General features: G+C 36.7%; 2 protein-coding genes across 2 annotated transcripts in view; one reads left to right on the top strand and one right to left on the bottom strand.

Moving 5' to 3' along the window:
- Positions 1-15,159, top strand: part of LOC138939118 (uncharacterized) — a 151,250-nt gene that overhangs the window by 55,851 nt on the left and 80,240 nt on the right. The gene's annotated exons all lie outside the window — the stretch shown is intronic.
- Positions 1-15,159, bottom strand: part of East (enhanced adult sensory threshold) — a 131,095-nt gene that overhangs the window by 16,655 nt on the left and 99,281 nt on the right. The window lies entirely within an intron of this gene.

The raw sequence follows: 15,159 nt of genomic DNA on the forward strand, positions 1-15,159 counted from the left end.
AGATGAAACGAGTGAATAACATGTGGCACATTTCTAAGATAAGCGCGATTTTTATATCAGACACGCAGAGAAGGAGCCGCTTCGCCTGCCTTTTTTCTTTTGAAAAAATCGCGACTGGCGAAAATCCTAACTTTTCCCGATCACGATCGCGGTTATCGACGATATCCTCGAGCGAGCGGAGAGAGAGGAATTTGAAATGCGTGTTAAATATTTCAAGCGGATCGTCTGAGAAAATAATCAATAGGGAATGAATTTTTCGTGAACATTTATATCACCTTATATCTGGACATCTCGTCTGATATAAAGGTTCTCTCTCGCCGTGAAACAAGATTCGAACGTGAGATTTGTCTGGCATAACGACTAGTGAAATGATGTACTTGACACGCGCGATTTTAATTTTCACATTTATTAAGATTTATACCAAAATTTAATATTCGCCGGAATATTTATAAAAGTGACTCTACGCTCGCGCAAAATGATAGTAGTAATAACAAAGAATCTCTTTGTCTCTCTCGCGTTGCGTGTGTGTGTGTGTGTGTGTATGTATGTCGCCACGCCGTGCAATTATCGTAAAAGCGTTGTACTTTTTTTTTTCCTCGACCGCGTCGCGGATCGACCAAGTGTCTCGATGGGAAGAAAAAGCGCGATGTACGCGATGGTCTCTACAATACGAGTCCGCGTAGAGACGATAGCTACGAGTGCCCGACCAGGTAGGGTAATCATGCAATGGGAAATCCTTTGCGCCGAAATTCTTTTTATCGAGCCACTTCCATTGTGTGTTCCCTCTCCCTTCGCGCCGTTCCTTCACTACTCCGTTTGAGGCTGGTTTCGGTGCAGCGAGCGAGGGGAATTTTCGTGTAACATGGTACTCGTGAGACATCGCGAATCTACCCTCCGAAATACACGATTCAATTTTTATCTTTTTTTATCGAAAAAAAAATGCCATTTTCAATTTGATTATAATAATTAATATATCACTTTTTTTTTTTTTTTTAAATTTTAGAAAACACGATAAATGAACGTCTCGTATTTTCTTAGTTTTTTAAAATGCGAAGATCAAGATTACATACTTTAAATTGCTAATTAAATTTGCTAAAATCAAAGTGCACGAGAGATTTAATATGAGCAATAATTGTTGACTTGGTCGAATTTCAATCGTGTGGCGATTCTTTTGATAGCGCTTAATATTTCTAGCTTCGATACTTTGGTAAAATTCAATGCTTAGAAAGAGGGAAATGTCAAAGTCGTCATCCTGTTTATATGACGTTGATTTCTTATTTACCTTGGACGATGCACGAAAGAATTGGCTTTTTATTATTTGCTACGTACGTGCTTTATCGATCGTTTCTTCCGCGAAACTCATTTTAATCTCGTTTCATGGAAAAATACAGGTCAGGACGTTTGAAGAAATCGCGCCGATTTTCCTCGCCGCGGAACAGATCCTGTCGGTATAACGATCGATTATTCGCGAATAATGTCACATGAGAATTACCTTTTCGTAGAACGTAAAATCGCATTCGCAAAGTTCATGAGTAATAATAAGGTTTTTTCGGAGTGCTGCTCCAGATTTTCTCTTCTACCTTACGCATGACATTGAAATCTCCGAAGCGCCTCCACCCAAGGTCAAACTAATGGCACCATCTTGATGACTCCCTTAGAACCGAACAACTTTTGTCTGAAACATTTCTTTCTATCATGCTTTATTTTTTAGATATTTAGGTGTCTCGATATAAATGCCTTACCCTGTATGCGAATATATCTATGCTATAGATCCAATTTAATTCACACAGTAAAATTATATGTAGCAAATTTTATTTAATTAAATGTAAAAATAAAATTATCTCATACACAACGGTAATATAATATTTAAACAAATCACATGGATATACTTTACGTTTTTTTTTTTTTTTTTTTTTTTAAATAATCGGTCGCGATAAAGTTTTGTGGTGATGGAAGTATAACAAAGTTCCTCGCGCTAATCCGCCGAGAGAATATACTTTCTCGCGTCGGTAGTATACAAGTTTGCGTAGAAAAACTTAAGAAAACTCACACAACGCGCAACTCTAAGTGAGAATGTCAATGTGTGCATAGGGATACAAAGTGTGCTCTTTTCCCAGCATCGTCCGGTATGCATAAGAAACTTCTCATAGGAATATATTTCACAAAGAAAACGATTACATATAATTAACAATTAATTATGATAAAATAAATTTTTTTTTATTTTTAATAAACTTTTATTTCTTTAGCAAATAGATTATTTCCACTCGAAGAAATATCATCCTTAAGATTTGCTTTCGCATCAATTTCAGAGAATTGAATAATCCCACCAGATAGAAAATATCGTTCAAATCTGGTGGATAATACATTGATTTACGAGTTCCTTTTACCGTCACTAGCGGCTTCGTATTTTCTAATAGAGTCTCAAAGGTAACGCAGGTTTAAAAGGGCCCGACACAGGCTCTGGAATTCATAGTGTAGAATTTCGAGACGAAAAATTCTTCAATGATGACTGTGATAACCAGTGCTGTAACTCTTTCGCTTTCTACGGTTATAAGATCCTGACCGCAAAAGTCCATGTGCCCGTTAAACAAGATATTTTTTCGACTCTTTTTTTTCTTATTAAATATGGAGATTTTTTATCTTAAGTCTAAAATCTCTTAATGTGGGATGCGCGACACACAAATTACGCATATTTTATTAGAATCAATGTAAGGGATACAAAAAATTTATTACATACACAATTAAATGTTATGATTAAATAATATAAAATTAATAATTATATATTAAATATTATGAAAATTAAACATAATTAAATATTATAAAAAATAAATAATATTCAATTGATAATATCATAATAACAGTTGCTGCAAGAAAAAGATTAAGAGTTTCGGATAACCAGTCGTCTGAGAAACGTTCTGTCTGCGGAAAATTTTTTACGTGTTTTCGAAGAAGGTAACATCGAGATCGAGTATATATCGCACAGGACAAAGAAGATCATTCGTCGTGTACGCTGTTGAAATTCGGGGGAATCGTAGCGTCGCATACATTATCGAGGGCGGTCTGAAAACCTGCTCGACGCAGGTCCTGGAACGCACAGCATCCTCCCTCTCTCTCTCTCTCTCTCTATCGTTATCTTCTTCTCTCTCTCGTTTGCCCATTTTTATTTACGACGAGAACGCACGCACACACGTGCACGAGGCCTGCTTACCCTGCACGCAGGAGAACACGAGCATTCTCGTGCACGTGTCGAGACAAACCAGACACAATGGCTATTCGGGAGACCCGAGAGAAACACCGGGTTTAAGACCCAAGTACGAACCAGTATCGAACTTCTGGTCGAGAGACATCGGCCAATTATCGAACTTTAAGCAGCGATAATACCCGACAAACAGACGTTGATGAAACAACGACGAATTTTTACGCATCATGTAGAAAGAAAAGTATTCTCATGATACGAAGATGTACAGTAATGACCAATCAGAAATTTTAAAAGATATAAAATTATATAATCAGAAATTTTATAATATATAAAGTTATATATTATGAACATTTCTGATTCTTATAATTTTATTACTCTTAAAAAATTAGTTATTTATTGCAAATGATTAATTTTTTTAAACATTAGTTATTTATTGCAAATAATTAATTTTTTATTTGAATTTGAACGCTTGGAAAAAATATATTTATAATGGAAGGATTTTTACAATTTTTTATGCAACATTTCATATACACACAACATACCAAAATTGATATTTGTATCACCTGAAATAGAGAGAGGGAAAGAGAAAGAGGGCATTGAATAGCCAGTGATAATGGGTAGCCATATTATTTTTTGCATTTGTGGCCAACAGTTGATTGGTGATGGCTGCTATTATATGCACGCAGTCATCTATATTTTTACATCGTGGTTACACAGGTGATCAAACAGGTGGTCAGATAGAAGAGACGAAGTAAGAAAGGGTTTATAGTCAAAGAGCGAAAATATTCGCGCGTCTTCCTTTCTTGACAATTGCATTTTCCGCGATTGCTAATCTAACACTACTTAACAAATAAGTCAATCTTTTTTATAAAAATATATTTTTTATATTGCTTCACATTACGAGATGCTTTAACATCTAACAATTATTTAGAATAAAAAATCTAAAAAAGTTTTCATAAACTAACGCTCGCGAATTCGATACAGGAATACCACATTTTACTGTGTACTCAATCGTTCACATTTTTATACACATTATTGATTTTTGCCGTATAAAAATATAAGAGAAAAGTGTCTGAAAATTTTATATCCGACCAACCGCGGTCTTTCGGAATGCTCGGAGGTTGACTCAGGATTAACAGGTCGCGCATTTCAGCTGAGCGTTAAGGAAACGGACTCGCATGATCCTTACGGTTCAGCGAGCACAGCGCGCACCTAGCGGCGAAAAAAAGAAAAGTCGAATTATGCAAAGCCGGCCGGCTCGATTCCCTGCTTCGATGATGACGACAATTACGATCGTCGTCGCGAATCGAGCAGAACGAACGGACCTGCTCGCGGGATCGCTCGTTCTCTCTTCCGACAAGGGCTCCCTCCGCGCGTGGATAGCGTAACGACATGAAACCACCGCTTCTTTTGCTGCTCGTGGCATGCGACCGGTTTAAAGACCGACCGTTCGCGAGCCGAGAGACGTGGACGCAGAGGTTAAAGGGGCTACGACTTTGGACGAGAAGCCGCGGAGGAATAGCGGCGAAAGGAGTCTCTCAGGGAAGGATAAAGGGAGAAGGAGAAAAAAAAAGATGGAGAGAGAGGTTCCGAGCGAGCTGAAGGATCGTCGATGCTAGAAAGGTATACCTTATTTCGTTCACTGCTTAAATCGGCTAAAAAGTCAGTCTCTTGCTGGTCGATAACGACTACGACGATCGAGTTCAAATTCCGACGATAAAATTATTACCTTTTCGTCGAGGAAAATAAGGAAAAGGAAAAATGAACGACGGAACGGGATACGGATGAGTGGCGAGAGGTAGGTTAAGAAAACTTACCCTGAAATGTATATGAAAACAACGTGAAGGATTTCCCATGTATATATACATACACATAGAGGAAAAGAAACATACACATGTATACAGGAGGGAAGGACGCATATTAAGAGAGGATATAAAAATAATACAGATCATTGAGAGACTGCAGAAAAATTTATATACGAAATAATACTTTGCGATTTCGAGGACTAAAGTTGACTTAAAAATATACCAAAGTTTTTGTCAAATTTCATTTTAAATATATAAAATGTCTGGAGTCTTAAAAAATATGCCAATAGTTGAATCTCCTTTACTTGTACATTTGTACATACAATCTATAATCATCTAATAGATGTAACTGAGATATTTAAATTAAGTCGAAATTTTTACATTCAAGAACGAATACGGAATATTTTACGTCTCACTTAAAATAAAAAGTGAATAATTTATATAATTTAAGAAAGGATTTGGGATTTGTAATTCCAAATTCAAGTTAAATGAAATAGTGATTAAACTCGTGAAAAATTTTAACTCATTAAATTTTCGAAAGTAGTTGCACAACAGATTTAATGCGAAGAAAGAAACAAGAGGAAGAGAGAGAGAGGGAAATGAAAGAAGGAGGGGAAAATCGCGGGGGGAGGGCAAGTGAGAGGGAGATTCCCCTCTTGCGAAATGTAAGAGTGACCCGACTGCAAACCAGGTAAGACAGGAGCGACCAGCTGTTTCCTCGCGTGACGTCACGCAGGTGCCCGCAGGACGACCCGATGGGGTTGGTGGACAATGCTCCTAGCGCTCTCGCGATCGAGTCTCGATCCTGTTCTCTCAGCACTCTGCTCCTTGAGCGGCTATAATGTTTTTCTCTCTCTTTTCTTCTTACGTATCGCGATGCACACACACACATACATATATACACGCACATACACTTGTTCGTCGCGCTTGCGGACGAATTTACGTGTATACCGTGTATCACGGACCTTTCTGGAGCCCTTGATGTTTTCCTCTATCCGGATTATGATCGTCAGAGTTAGACAACCTTTTGCTTTTCTTTTCGAACGTCCTACCAGCCGGGTTTCAATATTTTTGGAACGAATAATTCAAGTACCTAATGTATATACTTGAATATTATATATTCAGATATCTAAATTTCTCGCAAGACTTTCGTATGGATTTCATATACATATAAATCAAACAATTTAGAATCCAAATTTCTTTATTCGATATTCGCAAAATTAATTGGCTTTCTTTGGCTGATTTTTTTTTTTTTTTTGTAGCTTATGACATACACATACATTTTATTATAATTTTTTAAAATAATTCTTTATTAATAATTCTTTTTATAATTCTATTATAAATCTTTTTTGTTTAAGTTAAGTATATTAAAAACAATATACAAGGTAGCCCCGAACGTTCCAGCCAAACTTTGAGATCTTATAGGAAATTTAATTCTGAATAAAAAATTACCTATAAACATGGGTCGAAAAATGCTCTCTTAAGAAGTTATTGCTCAAAAACCTCTGAAATCGTGATTATTTTACACATTTTTCCAAATATCATGGAAAATGTGCGTCTTTTAACAAAAAGTATCGAAACAAAAGTTGTAGAAAATTAAATTATCTTTTAAATGAGATCAAAATGATTGTTGTACGTTCCATAGATTTTGACATAACCAGTTTCAAACGTACAAAAAGTGCTTCTGTTACTCATTGTTAGATCGATTAAAGTTGAATGAGGAGGAAATCCGTAAAGCGACTAGATCGGTCATTACTCGAGACCGAGAGTGTATTGGAGCTAGGAGGGGGACATTTTGAGAACAGTTAGTTTTATCACGTCTTTATTCATTTTCTACTATTACGTGCTATTTTAGTTTTAAAAAATTTATTTTATTTTTATAAAAGAAAAAGATTTTTATTTTTTATTTTTATCGTTTTTTCAAGAAATATATTAAGATTTATTTTCTTTTTATTTCATTTTCTTTTCACTTTTTGCTCTTCCTTTGTATCGGATGTTTTTGAGCGATAATATCTTAAGGAAGCATTTTTCGATTCATGTTTATAAGAAATTTTTCGTTCAGAATTAATTTTTTTATAAGATCTCAAAGTCTGGCTGGAACGTTCGGGACCACTCTGTATAATACACACAACATTGTGACTATTATATTATATAAACACACATATGAGAAAATTAATTTATTATATTATAATATTCAATTAGGCGTAATCTAAATAAATGTATAAACTTGAATAGATTTGATCCTTCTAATTTATATACATGAAAATTCACGATAATTACAATAAACATTATATCGACTTTATTTAGAGTAAAAAAATCCTGACGATATATCATTTAGTTTCAGAAACTTATCGTTGAAGGTTTCATTTAAAAAAAAAGAAAATTATTCACATATATGTGCGCGCACATGTAGAAGGGTAACTCTTTCCTTATAGACAGCGATCGCATAGTTATCCGATTATTCATCGTACAAGAGATTGAATGTAAAATATTTTGTGTGACTAATACGAAAGAAACTCGTGTTGAAACATTTGTCGCGGCCACGCGCGTTCTTTGATCTTCCGGCGAGCCCTATTAACCGCGTCGTGTATCAATTAAATTTGCATCCCGTCGCGCGGGGAGAGAATCGCGAGTAGGTAATAATCCGGATTTCTCGCTTTACCCAATCGTTACTTAATCCCTGAATATTCATCCGAGCTCGCGCGGCGCGGCATGCGTTTCCATTGTTTTCTAAACAGATTGTCCGATATCGCGCGGGCCCGGCCGACGTGCTACGGACACGCTTTGCTCCTCGGTCGATTCTCTCCCCGGACACATGCGACGTGTTGCGCGCGCGCGTATGTGTGTGTGTGTGTGTGTGTATGCTGTATGATGCGACGGATCCGCGGGCATGTGTGCGTCCGCATGAGATACGCATGCGTATAGCCATATCGGAAGGGCCGGCGTCGGGTCATTGTGTTTTTCCGCGCGTTTTCCCGGAGGATTAAGTATCGTATGTACACGCGCACATCGCCTTGTCTTTTCTCGCCTAATCGGACCGATAAATCCCGCAAATGACGTTGCGTGCGCAACGTCGGCGCCTCCGTCTTTCTCTCGTACGCGTGACCCATATCTTTATCCGTGCGCCTTTAATCATCATCTCTCTCGCGCCGCATCTCGAGGAGAAAGATTCTTCTCGGATCGGATATAGGCGTCGTTCGAGGAGATTCTCCTCGCGACACCGGTTCAGACGGGGCATCGATTTCCGCCCTGACAGTCGGCTAGTGTCGCGATTAATTCTCCGTCGAGAGAAGCTATTTAGTCAATTAGGAACGATAACGTAATGAGACGTATAAGTGTGAGAGAGAATTGCGATAACGAGACAATGAAGAGAAATATCTCTTATATTTTATTTTTATATTGCATGTTTTTTTAAGGATGCTTTGGCTGTACAATAATAGCAAAAAATTTTCAAAATTAAAAAAAAATATATATTTCTTATGTTTACATTGTTTGAAAAGTCAAATAAATATATCCGGATTATAAAAAGAATAAAATGTTTTCAGTAAAAAGAGAAAAATAGTAATTAATATTTTTCTTAATCCATGATAAAAACTTTTGATCGTGAATACCTCCTGAAATCAACAGCAAGAAACAAAGAAAAACAAGTAATTTGCAGAAAGAGAGAGAGAGAGAGAGAGAAAGATAATATGTTTCTACAATTTTTAGTAATAATTTTTAAACGAGCAAGTGGATCTAAATCAAGTCTTGCCACATATTTATTAGAGTTTTTCTTAATATATGTGAAAATTTTTATTTCGTTGGCAATGTTTTTTTCTTGTCAAACTTGTCAATAAGTGCTAACGATATGCGATTTTTCATAAGAATCAATAGTAACTTTAAATAATTTCCAAACCGTTAAGAGAATTTTGATCAGGGGTTTCGCACAGATATTCAGAAAAAAATAGTAGAACGGTCTACGAAATTTTCATGCTCCTGTTCAATGTTTCGGCATATGATACCATGAAACATAATTTTCTCACTTTGCGCGTTTTATCGTGAGTAAATTGTATCTTTGCAATTTCTCGCCGAGACAAAATAATATGAAAAGAAGGAATAATTAATCGATATTATATTTGCAATTATCGATGAAAATTCTTTAGCTAAATACACGGAACGCCGTGAGTTTATTAAACGGACTTCGAAGAAGGTCGCAGATTAGTCGACGATGATGATTAATCGCACGAACATTATCTTATCGTGAGTTGAATGTTCCTATCGTTGGCGCGTCATCGCCGGCTTCTCTCCACGACAAGTCTCGCGCGACGAGCGAGAATCACATTATTTGCCAAGTATTCGGTTGAGTAAAAAGTCATTGCGTATTTTTGCAACAGATGGCATTAGTTCAGTTTTGGCAGTACTAGAGTCATTCACACATATGTTTATCATATATCGTTTAACAGCTGACGGTTTAAGCTTCATTCTAAAAAAAAAATTGAGCAATTTGGTTGAGTTTTGGAGATTTTACAACAAGTTGAAGATAGAAGACCAAACTGTGCATTTTCGCCATATTTTACTGTTTTACTTCCGTAAAGGGAAGAACGCGCGTCAAGCTTGTGAAAAATTGCGTAAAGTTTACGGTGACGATGCTCTACAAGAACGTCAGTGCCAAAACTGGTTCAAGAAATTCCGCGCTGGTGATTTCGATCTCAAAGATGCTCCTCGGTCAGGAAGGCCCACCGAGGTTGTTGACGACAAAATAAAGGCATTGATCAAGTCAAACCCACGTTACACGACACGAGAGATTGCAGAAACATTGAAGATCAGTCAAAAAAATGTTCACGTCCACCTAAAGAAGCTGGGATACGTAAGCAAGCTCGATATTTGGATTCCTCATGAACTCAAAGAAGTTCATTTGACGGCGCGTATAAACATCTGCGATATGCTCATGAAACGTGAAGAAAACGATCTTTTTTGAAACGAATGATAACTGGTGATGAGAAGTGGATTGTTTACAACAATGTGGAACGCAAACGGTCTTGGTCCCAACGTGATGATTCGCCTCAAACGACTTCAAAAGCAGAACTTCATCAGAGGAAGGTTATGCTCTCAGTGTGGTGGGATTGGAAGAGTGTGGTGTTTTTTGAGCTCCTACCAAGGAACCGAACAATCAATTCGGATGTGTACCGTCGGCAATTGGACAGTTTGAACGAATCTGTCATCCAGAAACGTCCGGAGCTCGTCAATCGTAAAGGAGTTGTGTTCCATCACGACAACGCGAGACCACACACATCTTTGGCGACCCGTCAAAAATTATTGGAGCTTGGATGCGATGTGTTGCCCCATTCAGCATACTCGCCTGACCTTGCGCCGCCAGACTTCCACTTGTTTCGTTCTCTTCAAAACTCCTTGCGTGGAATAACGTTAAATTCAGATGAGGCGGTAAATCAGCACCTTGTTCAGTTTTTCGCCAATAAAGACAGGTCCTTCTACGAACGGGGAATTATGAAGCTCACCGAAAGATGGCAAAATGTCATCGAACAAAACGGAAAATATATCATTGATTGATCTTTGTTCTTTATATAAATAAATGATTTTGAAAAACATACAAAAAATACGCAATGATTTTGTACTCAACCCAATATTTCAATTAATATCATACATTTCGACGAATTATAATTTGATGAAGGAATCGTTTAATGTGAGAAATCGGCGAATATTACTCGTTTCCTCATTAATATTTTTATAATTATCCGCTTACTCTTATCCTCGAACGTAATATCTCGTCTAATGAAACGCTAGAGTCTGATCGATAAAGATAAACGATGATGAATCCCCGCTTTTTCAGCGAGACGTAGAGTCTATAACAAGAATTTTAGGACTCTCGGGAGAGAAGTAGTGATTATTTTTATCATCGAGACAACGGAATTGAATTTTAAACACATATAAATTACGGCATTTCAATTTTAAAATTGATTATTTTTAAATGTATATAAAAAAAAAAGACATTAATTATTCGTTTAATTGATGGATACTTTCACGCATATCTCGCTGTTCACGTTCTAATATTATGGATCGCAATGGAGACACTGCGCATTTATTACCAAGCCCTTAATCTCGATCTAGGCGCAAACAGGCGCGTCTCACGGACGTAGAATGTTAAAAACCGCAACGTCCTTACCTATTAATCCCCTCCCCTTCCTCTTCCTTCTTATCATCGAATCCATCGATGGCATCACGAGTCTCCGGACAATGAAAACAATATGCCCGGATGAGTAATCCTCTCCTTTGAGTATATCGAGGCTTTAATTGCGAGATATCGCGAAAGCGAGAGAGAGAGAGAAAGAGAGAGAGAGTGAGAGAGAAGGAGATATGCTGCCAGAGAGCGTAGGAAGAACGAGGACGGAACGAATGGTGGATGACTGTTTGGCAATATACTCTGTTAGTCATATATAAGTATACGCGTACTTGTCCACTTAGGGAATTCAAATCTGAATATGGCAACGGAACCTCGCGTTATCGGCGAAATCGCGACGGCTGTGGAGGAATAGGCGCCGTATATACCGGGCGTCCCGATGCGATTCTCTACCCGGGAATAACGGCATTTCACGGCGAAACGACCGACTAAGTATCCACCGCTCTCTCGGATCGCTGCTTCGGGAATTTTTCTCGGTAATCCTTTACGCTTCTTGCGAGCTTCGCGGAATCGAGAAAAAGAAAAAAAAAAACGTTGCAAATTATAACGATATCATATATAATTTTTGTGATATGAAAACAAGATGAAAATTGTGCAAATTATAAACTTACACATTGCCTTCTCATCATTTTATTTGGCTCGCAAAGCTTAAGCTTAAGTCCGAATCTACAATACGTGTAGTAAGTCCTAAGTATTAAAAAATTGACCAATCACAGTCGAGTATTCTAACCACAATTGATTGTGATTGGTCAATTTCTTAAGGCCAAAAGCTTACTACACCTATTGTAGATTCGCACTAAAGCTTAAAGCTTGAACCAAGCGGATTTTTCAATTTTCGCTTTCTCATAGAAGATCTCAAAATTTGCAAAAGTTACAGCGTGTACAGATATTTCTCAAAAAATTCAAAATTTTATAAAAAAATGTCTTTTCATCAACCGATCCTCATCAATCAAATTTAATACCAACCATCCTTTAATAATATACCATTCGTGTGGAAAAAAAATTTAATCCGATACCTAAAAATTTGCGAAAATTAGAGCATGTATACATTTTTCAAAAAATTCAAAATTTTATAAAAAATAAATACTTTCACCAATCCTCATCAAATTCAATATCAACCATCCTTTAATGATACTTTATTCATTTAAAAAAATTTTGCCCGATATCTCAAAAATTGCGGAAGCTAGAAATTGTACAATACATTCCGTACATACATAGACATTCCGTATATGTATACAAACGTACGTACATACATAGATACATTTTTCAGAATATGATTTCTCGACGTTTTGAGACATTCTAAACACATTGGCATAAAAAACTTGAAAAAAAGATTTTGTCACGAAAACAAAGCTTCCTCTATACTCTATAAGAAAGCAAAAATATTACGCGCACGATGTAGCCTATAATATGAATAATTACGAAGATTACAAAGACTTTTCTCAAATAATTAAAGAATTTTTAAAAATTGATATTTCACACAATTATATATTTTTTTATATAAAGTTATATTATATAATAAGCTATTTTCGATATCTTTATTTTTTTCTTAAAAAATAAAGATAAATCGTGCGAATATAATTCGTGCGGTAAACGCGAGTAGCTTACGGAGTAAATATGCTAGCTGTCGATACTCGACGATAAATTATCATTCTTTAAAGTAAACTTTGCGGTAGTCGGCGAAATCCAGAGGGCAATATTTTAAATTCAAGATTAATCCCCGGTTTAATAAATAATCACACTTTTAGATTATTTTTTTTATCTTTTTATCTCGACGATAGTGCCGAATATATTTAAATAAATCTGGAAAATAACGCCAAGTATAAATTTTTATTAATAATTAATCGTGAAGCGGATTGCGTGCGTGAATGATGCCAGATATATGCGCAATATCGGCCGTCGACTGCGTGCTATTTAAACAGCCGCACCTCTCCGTGCGTGAAATCACGCGTATGGCCTATAATTAAATACGCTATTTTTCGTCACGCCAGAATTACCTTACTCTCGATGCATTCTCCAAGAAGCCACGAAATAGCATTATCGGACGGGGACGTTTCAACAAAGTTCCATCGATCTTTTATATAGTATTCACTCTCTCGCTTGCGTTTAATATATGAAAATATATCGCGATATCAAAACTTATCTCAGGAAAATTAATCAATCGACATACAGATATTCGATGAATATAATTAGGCATAATTTCAATTAATGAGCGACATTTAGACTGGCTGGTAGTCCCATATATTATACAGGGTGATGGCCCCGAATGTTCCAGCCGGACTTTGGGATCTTGTGGGAGGTTTAATTCTGAACAAAGAGCTTCCTGTGAACATGGGTCGAGGAGTGCTTTCTTGGAAAGTTATCGCTCAAAAACCTCTGAAATCGTGATTATTTTACACATTTTTCCAAATATCATGGAAAGCGTGTGTCTTTTAACAAAAAGTACCGAAACAAAAGTTGTAGAGAATTAAATTATCTTTCAAATGAGATCAAAATGATTGTTGTACGTTTCATAGATTTTCATATAATCAGTTTCAAACGTACAAAAAGTGCTTTTGTTACTTATTGTTAGATCGATTAAACTTGAATCAGGAGGAAATCCGTAAAGCGACTAGATCGGCCATTACTCGATGCCGAAAGTGTATTGGAGCTAGGGGGGGACATTTTGAGAACAGTTAGTTTTATCACGTCTTTATTCATTTTCTACTATTACGTGCCATTTTAGTTTAAAAAAATTTATTTTATTTTTATAAAAGAAAAAGATTTTTATTTTTTACTTTTATCGTTTTTTCAAGAAATTTATTAAGTTTCATTTTCATTTTATTTCATTTTCTTTTCACCTTCTGCTCATCCTTTGCATCGGAGGTTTTTGAGCGATAACTTCTTAAGGAAGCATTTTTCGACTCATGTTTATAGGAAATTTTTGTTTGTTCAGAATTAAATTTCCTATAAGATTTCAAAGTCTGGCTGGAACGTTCGGGGCCACCCTGTAGATTTTCAATATTGGAAACGCAGCCTTATCCGTCATTAATGAAGAAACGTTCAATTTGGAGAGAAATAATTAATAGATATAAACACACGATTGGCCGTCCACATCGAATATACTTATTTTTATTATTTATATATGATTCTATGCCAGAGATGATACTATTTCGTCCGAATGTCGATCAACTCGAACAACGGTTAATCGCGACGCGCAAACACGTTGTTTGTCCATCGCATGACGCGTACACGCGTGCACACGCAATGTGTACGCATGCAACGCTGTTGCGCTGCTTCGCAAACCGGCGTTGAGAAACCATTCAATAAATTTCAGCCTCACGAGGCATCCCACGAAGAATCGTGGATATTGCGGAAGCTAGCGAAGATAACGTCGGGTCAGATTCTGTAAACACTGTTATCGGCGTATGAGCTCCGCGAGTACCGTCGAGCGTGCATTGTAATCGCGCGCGAGATTCACGTCTGCACCTTGCGATTACGCTCACGATCGCTAGATCGTAATTACGTTTTTTGCCCCACCGCTAAGAGTAAACAATGGCGAGATGCGATACCTCTCGTCCTCCTTCCTCTCGCCACGGTGTGAATTTTTTTTTCTCTCTCTCTCTCTCTATCTCTTTTGTTTTTCTCTTCGCGAGAAGGCAATATACTTCATCTCGTACGACGAATATGAATTGGAGTAGAAATAAATCGAAAATATGAAGCATCAACGTTATCACGGAGCTCTCTCCGTATATCGGCCAACTATCGATACTTAATGAAATTGTTGAGACAGTAAAGAACTTGTTTGCAGACTAGAACGATATTACGTTTGCAATAAAGTGTATTTTTAAAAGAAGACTATTCTCGTTCGTTTGTAGAAAGAGCTTTCAGAGATAAATAAACGACGGAAAAATATTGTCGCACATGTTGAGAGTTTATTTTCTATATAAACACAACTAAACAAAACTATTAATATTATATTTATATATAAGATAAATTAT

This window comes from Polyergus mexicanus, unplaced genomic scaffold (assembly GCF_030449975.1).
Source record: "Polyergus mexicanus isolate NDT 795.1 unplaced genomic scaffold, iyPolMexi1.0 SCAF_13, whole genome shotgun sequence".
In the NCBI taxonomy this organism is placed as follows: Eukaryota; Metazoa; Arthropoda; class Insecta; order Hymenoptera; family Formicidae; genus Polyergus; species Polyergus mexicanus.